Below are 7,241 nucleotides of genomic sequence, written 5' to 3'. Positions count from 1 at the left end.
CTAAAACCCTGTTACATCCACTAATGCCGGTCAATCAAATCAATAGACTCATTATTGGATGACACACTCACAAAACACACTTCTAACATATCAACAATCTCTTTCAGAGGCAGCGTGGTTATAGAAAAAGTACAAAGAATATTTTGTTATCTTATACAATCAAGTTACCCACCTAACAAATTTATGTTTCAAAAACATTGTGGAATCAGTGTTTTGCAATGTTTCTAAAATTTTCTAAAAATATCCAGTTTTCCTTCCTCCCTACATTTTTGTTCAAGAAACAACCCTGGTTTAAGTGAAAACATCATTTAAGATGCATGTGAGGAATATTAAGCTCTTTGCACTTTAACCACTTCGAATCTCATTAGTCGTTCCTCAGAGCTCATTTTTTTCAGAGCAGGTTTCTCTCTTGAGAGTTGATTTAAAGTTGGACCTTTAATATTTTCTCTGCTAAAAAAAAATCTTCAGCTCCAGCAGACGGAATCTATAAATATGTATTATGATGTAAATGACTCAACATCAATGCTCAACTGCTTCAGACATATTTTCATGTCTTTAAAAGGTATTGATAACTTTAAAGATCTATCTATCTATCTATCTATCTATCTATCTATCTATCTATCTATCTATCTATCTATCTATCTATCTATCTATCTATCTATCTATCTATCTATCTATCTATCTATCTATCTATCTATCTATCTATCTATCTATCTATCTATCTATCTATCTATCTATCTATCTATCTGCATGTGTTCTTAAAAGTCAACATTTCATTAACATAGAAAACTCGTACTTTTAATTTTACTTTTACTAAAAACTTGTAATTTTAGCAGATTTGAATTGTTTTTTCCTGTGAACCATTTGTGTATTTTTGACCTTATTTATTAAAACAATTTTCAGAAGACTATCTTTTTGCAAATATGACAATAACATGAGAAAAAGCAAAAGCAACAGAACGTATGAAACAGAAAAAAATCTGAGAATAATTATTCAACAAATTTCATAAAACAGATGCATCAACACAAAAATGGTCACGAAAAACAAAAATATTTAAAATATATTTAGACATCAGGAAAAAATATTTAAATAATAATAATAGAAATCCATATAATAAAGAAAATAATAAATTTTTTATATAAAAATTATAATACAATCCCTTTAAATAAACAGGATCCCCCCCCCCCCCCCCCCCCCTTTTTGGCCCCTTTCGAATATAACAGTATACTGACATTTATATATAAACATTTCTTTCAGCTCTGTCAACTAAACAGTTTTTTTCCCCTTCTGAATCTACTGCAAAACACTGCATGATTACCTTTTCCACAAAGGAGACGTAATGGTGCCTCAAATTTAGCCAAAAACTAGGTATCCTTCAATTTACTTGCTTTAGTTTGGAAAAGCTGCCATATGCTTCATAACAGCTCACATATGGTGGCTAAAATTCAGTCTATATAGGCAGCTTTAAAAAATGTTTAAAGCAACGTTTCACACCGCATTTGAACATCCCTTGGGATGTCATTCCTCAAGGGAACAGCTTCTCAGTTTGAGACAGAAAAAAAGCAGTTGCAGAGTGTTTCTTAAAATTCCATACCCCATCATCACAAACTACGTGCGAAAAAATGTGATGAAAACAATCTTCTCTGCAGGAATATAACTTTGATTTGATTGGTAAGACTTTTTTGAATCAATGTTCAATGCTCCATCTACCATTGTGTAGACTACAGTATATACCACAATATGTCTGAGATGCATAATGATGCATATCTAAATGAGAACCTAAATTTACCTGTTTGTGTATATATATATGGTTTCTGTTCTGTAGATTGAAAAGTTTTGCTTCTGAAAGTCAATTGGGTTTAAACAAGGTATGAGCTTTCAGTGTCATGTTTATTTCCTTTTTTGGTCTATATCTTGTGGTAGCTGATGGGTTTCTCTCATCAGGATTATTAACTCGTGTATCATTCAGAGCTCTGAATAATCAATACAACCTCTCACACAAGCAATGCACTAATCCAATCAAACAAAGCCTAATATTAATTACAGTTACATTATCCACACCTGTATCGATCTCTTTCTCACACACAGATCATAACCCAGATCAATCATTAATCAAAACCAACTTGTGATTCTGAGTTTCTGAAAGATCTTTAACATTCAATTAAATAATTTTTTTTCTCATTTAATTTTTTTTCTCTTTTAATATACATTTATTAATTTAGCAGTAAATGAAAATCTCCCCATACAAAAGAAAAATCACTTTAAAATTAGAAATTAATTATATTGGTACCAAATTGATTATCAGCCCATAAAACAGATTCTTTCTTTTAATGGTATTTATTGTACAAGCTAATTTTAGTCTATTTTACGTTTATATTTGTAACTCAGTCTGTTTAGTTTCATTAGATCTCAAAGTCATAAACTGTGCCAAGATACCTGTCAGGATTGTTTTGCCTATTTTTTTGTGCTTCAGTTCAGTTTAGTCTTGATTACATCCTACGTTTACACAACACTGTTTTCAACTAAAAACGTAAAACTTTTTATGCGTTTTGGCCATTCGTTTACACGGCAATGGTGTTTTGGGTGCCTGAAAACGCAAACTTTTGAAAACGGGTTTCAAAGTGCAAGGTTTTGAAAACGGTCTCTGTGTAAACAACAAAAACACGAATCTATGAAGACGATGACGTCATGCACATGCCTATTATGTGTTCAGTGTTTCATCGCCATCTAATGGCCTGGCAGCAGAATACAGCGTTTTTAGTCGTTTACGCGGATGGGGATTGGGATTGTTTTGACAATGGTGTCGTCTGTACGCGGAAAACTAAAAAGGAAAAACTTCTCCGTTTTAAGCATATCGTTGTCGTGTAAACATACCCCTGGTTAGTCTTCTTGGTTACTGATTACATTCAACTGTCTATTATTAAGTTTCCCTTAGGCCTGCTACGATAGTCTGTGTTACCGGTGTTCAGAAGCAACACCGGTTACATCTCTTGCCCACCGCGGCACCGCCCCCCACTGTCGATTTGATTTTTTTTTAAATAAAATCATTTAGTTCAGTTGAACATGTCTGCTTAATAAATCGTTAGCCGGACGAGAGTCGCCGCACAGATCAGCAACAGGAGTCAGGTTTCATTCATCACGAGAGTGAGGAGCTGACTGACAAGGTGACTGCGGAATATTTGGTGTCAAAGCGAAATGTAAAAGTGCCTATTTAAGAGAATTTGTCATTTCACTGTTTTCTTGTTGTGTTTTTCATTAAGAATAATATCCATCAGGCCAAGATGAGATGTGTGCGGACGGCACCTGCATCACAGCGCTCAGGGAACACCCCTGGTGAGACGCAGGAGGAGCTAGGCCCGGAGCCAAACCACAGTGCCCAGAACCTCCAAGTGACACAAGTTCTGAACCCATGCAGAACATCAGAACATCGTCGGGTAAAATGGCCCCAAGCTAACAAGGAGAAGGTGTGGCTCCAGTTTGATGAAGACGCCGACATCATCTTGGAAACAATAGCCTAGGGTGATGCCGATCGACGCCTCCAGACAATGACCACCATCATCATCAGCCTAGCAGCTGAGAGATTTGGGCTGGAGGAGAAAAAAAGCAGTGAACCTCCCCTACATCATGAACAACAGGGCGAACAAGATCTACCAGCTTAGGCAGGAGCTGAAGAGCCTGAGGAGGAGGTTCAAGGAGGCGAGGGAGGAGGAGAGGGGTCCTCTTGTAGATCTGCGCGTCATCCTCCGCAAGAAGCTTATGACTCTGAGGAGAGCGGAGTGGCACAGGAGAAGGAGGAAAGAGAGGGCCAGGAAGCGGGCTTCCTTTATAGCGAATCCCTTTGGATTTACAAAGCAGCTACTTGGGAAGAAGCGGAGTGGCCAGCTCACCTGCTCCCAAGCTGAGATTGACCGCCACCTCAGAGACACCTTCTGTGACAGATCCAGGGAGCAAGATCTGGGCCACTGCCAGTACCTGATTGATCCACCTGTACCAACTCTGGACTTCGACGGGAAGGAGCCCAGCTGGAAGGAGATCCAGGAGGTGATAAAAAAGGCCAGAGCAAGCTTAGCCCCAGGACCTAGTGGGGTACCTTACAGGGTTTATACGAACTGCCCGAAGCTACAACCCAGGCTCTGGAAGATCCTGAAGGTTATATGGAGGAGGGGAAAGGTTGCTCAGCAGTGGCGGTTTGCAGAAGGGGTGTGGATTCCAAAGGAGGAAGAGTCGAAGACAATCGACCAGTTCAGAAACATCTCGCTGCTCAATGTTGAGGGAAAGATATTCGTCAGCATCGTTGCTAGGCGGCTGACCGGCTACCTCCTAAGGAACTCGTATATTGACACTTCGGTCCAGAAAGGAGGGATCCCGAAGGTGCCGGGGTGTCTTGAGCACACAGGCATGGTCACACAGCTGATCAGGGAAGCCCGGGAGAACAAGGGGGACCTGGTGGTGCTGTGGTTGGACCTCACAAACGTCTATGGGTCCATACCCCACAAACTGGCTGAGGAGGCTCAGCGCCAGCACCACATCCCAGACAAGTTTAGAGACCTCATTCTGGACTACTACGACAGTGTCAGTCTGAGAGTCTCTGCAGGGTCTACAACATCAGACTGGCACAGGCTCGAGAAGGGTATTATCACTGGGTGTACGATTTCAGTGATATTATTCGCACTCGCCATGAATTTGCTGGTGAAGGCTACAGAGGTCCAGTGCAGAGGTCCCCTCACCAAGTCCGGTGTCCGCCAGCCGCCCATTAAGGCTTTCATGGACGATCTGACGGTGACAACACCACACGTCCCAGGGGCCAGGTGGATCCTGAAGGGCCTGGAAGAGATGACCACCTGGGCCCGCATGTGCTTCAAGCTAACAAAGTCCAGATCTCTGGTGTTGAAGAAAGGAAAGGTTACCAACAAGTTCCACTTCACACTTGGCATGACCCAGATACCATCAATCACTGAGAAACTAGCGAAGAGCTTGGGAAAGGTGTTCGACTGCAGCCTGAAAGACACGGCAGCCATCCGTGCAACCAACCTTGAACTGGAAGGCTGGCTAGCCGCAGTGGACAAGTCAGGTCTACCTGGCAAGATTAAGGCTTGGATTTACCAACATGGCATCCTCCCATAGATTCTGTGGCCCCTCCTGATTTATGAGGTTCCAATCTCCACCATCGAGGGCTTTGAGAGGAGAGTCAGCAGGTTTCTACGGAAGTGGCTGGGTCTACCTCGAAGCCTGAGCAGCATCGCCTTGTTTGGCCAGAACAATAAGCTGAAGCTCCCTATCAGAAGCCTGAATGAGGAGTTCAAGGTGGGCCGTGCCAGGGAGGTGCTGCAATACAGAAAGTCACAGGACCCGAAGGTCTCCCAGGCTGGGATCGAGGTGAGGACAGGGCGGAGGTGGAGGGCAGCAGAGGTGGTGAATGTGGCTGAATCGCGGCTACAGCACAGGGCACTGGTAGGAGCAGTGACTCATGGAAGAGGTGGCCAGGGTAGCTGCACAACATCTCGCTACAACAAGGCACAGGGGAAGGACAGGAGATCACTGGTGCAGCAGGAGGTGCGGGCAGCAGTAGAGAGGAGCGGGCCAGCAGGATGGTTGGAATGCGGCAGCAGGTAGCCTGGACAAGATGGGAGCATGCAGTGTACCGCAAGGTCTCATGGGCAGAGCTGTGGAAAGCAGAACCCCATCGCATACGGTTCCCGATCCAGGCTGTCTACAATGTACTACCGAGCCCATCCAACCTGTTCAGCTGGGGATTGGTGAAGTCACCAGCCTGCAACCTCTGCCTGAAGAGGGGGACCCTGGAGCACATCCTCAGCTGCTGTTCGAAGGCACTGGGTGAGGGGCGCTACCGTTGGCGCCATGACCAAGTCCTGAAGGCTATAGCGAATACCATTAGCTGTGGAATTGGCCACTGCAAGCGCCTCCGCCCAGTTAAGAACACCATTGCTTTCGTCCGGGCTGGGGAGAAGCCACCATTAGCTGCCAGGGCCACCTCATCTGGCCTGCTAGCAACAGCACAAGACTGGGAGTTGAAAGTTGACCTGGAGAAGCAACTGAAATTCCCAGAAACTGTCGTCACCACAACGCTGTGGCCTGACATGTTACTCATCTCAGAGACCTCCAAGCAGATCGTTCTCCTGGAACTCACCGTACCCTGGGAGGACCGCATCGAGGAGGCCAATGAGAGGAAGGGGGCAAAATATGCAAAGCTAGTGGCGGAATGCCGGAACAATGGATGGCGAGCGCGGTGTGAGCTCATTGAGGTGGGATGCAGAGGGTTTGCTGGCCAGTCTCTCTGCAGGGCCTACAACATCCTGGGCATCATAGGGGCCAGTAAGCGAAGGGCTAGCAAAGAGGTCACGGAGTCAGCAGAAGTTGCCTGAAGGTGGCTGTGGATAAGGAGAGGAGAACCATGGATGGGGTAGGGCTACCTGGACACAAGTTGGGGCCTGATCAACCCCAGCTGGGTCGCCTGGGTGAGAGTGTATGACGCTTGAAAGACCCGAAACACTTCGTGACCCCAGGTAACATCACTGATGATGTGTCCAGGTTGCATCAAGTTGATGTGTGTTACAAGGCTAATGAAAAGTAAAAAAAAGTAATCCGCCCCGAATTGGCGCTAATTTTAAAACGAAACTAAAATGTGCACGGCCACACGTGTCAACGGGAGCGGAGCGAGCAGAACAGAGCGAGCGTTTTCAGTTTATTCCTATGGAAAAATTCTCGCTCTGTTCTGCTCGCTCCGCTCCGGTTGCATTTACATTTACATTTAGTCATTTAGCAGACGCTTTTATCCAAAGCGACTTACAACTGAGGACTAAACCAAGCGAGTCATCGTGAAGAGGCAAAAACAACGCAAGAAGTGCTCAAAATACAAAGTTCAGACATAGCTCGGAGTAGCATAAGCCAGGCAAGCGAGGATTTAGAGGAAAGGATTTTTTTTAATTTTTTTTTTAATTTTATTTTTATTTTTTATGTTATGTTAAGTTGACATGTGCGGCCGTGCACATGTTAGTTTCGTTTTAAAATTAGCGCCAATTCAGGGCACAATAACAAAACAGTGCTGCTCCGCACGACCGCACCATTCTGAATGCCCATGCAAACGCGCGCATTTTACGTTTGCCTTTAAATTAGCGATTTTAAAAGCCCCCGCCGGTGATACCGGTATTACCGGTGTTGTCACACGTCGATTAACCGGTGGGAAAAATATCCTCACCATCACATCCCTACTGTGTATTTAT

General features: G+C 44.0%; 1 pseudogene; it reads left to right on the top strand.

Moving 5' to 3' along the window:
- The first annotated feature begins 3,269 nt into the window (after positions 1 to 3,269).
- LOC130094518 (uncharacterized) lies at positions 3,270 to 6,453 on the top strand (annotated as a pseudogene).
- The last annotated feature ends 788 nt before the right edge of the window (positions 6,454 to 7,241 follow it).

Source organism: Rhinichthys klamathensis, unplaced genomic scaffold (assembly GCF_029890125.1).
Source record: "Rhinichthys klamathensis goyatoka isolate OS25496 unplaced genomic scaffold, OSU_Roscu_1.1 h1tg000180l_1, whole genome shotgun sequence".
NCBI lineage: Eukaryota > Metazoa > Chordata > Actinopteri > Cypriniformes > Leuciscidae > Rhinichthys > Rhinichthys klamathensis.
Note: the sequence above shows the minus strand (reverse complement) of the source record. Positions and strands in the feature narration are given on the sequence as shown.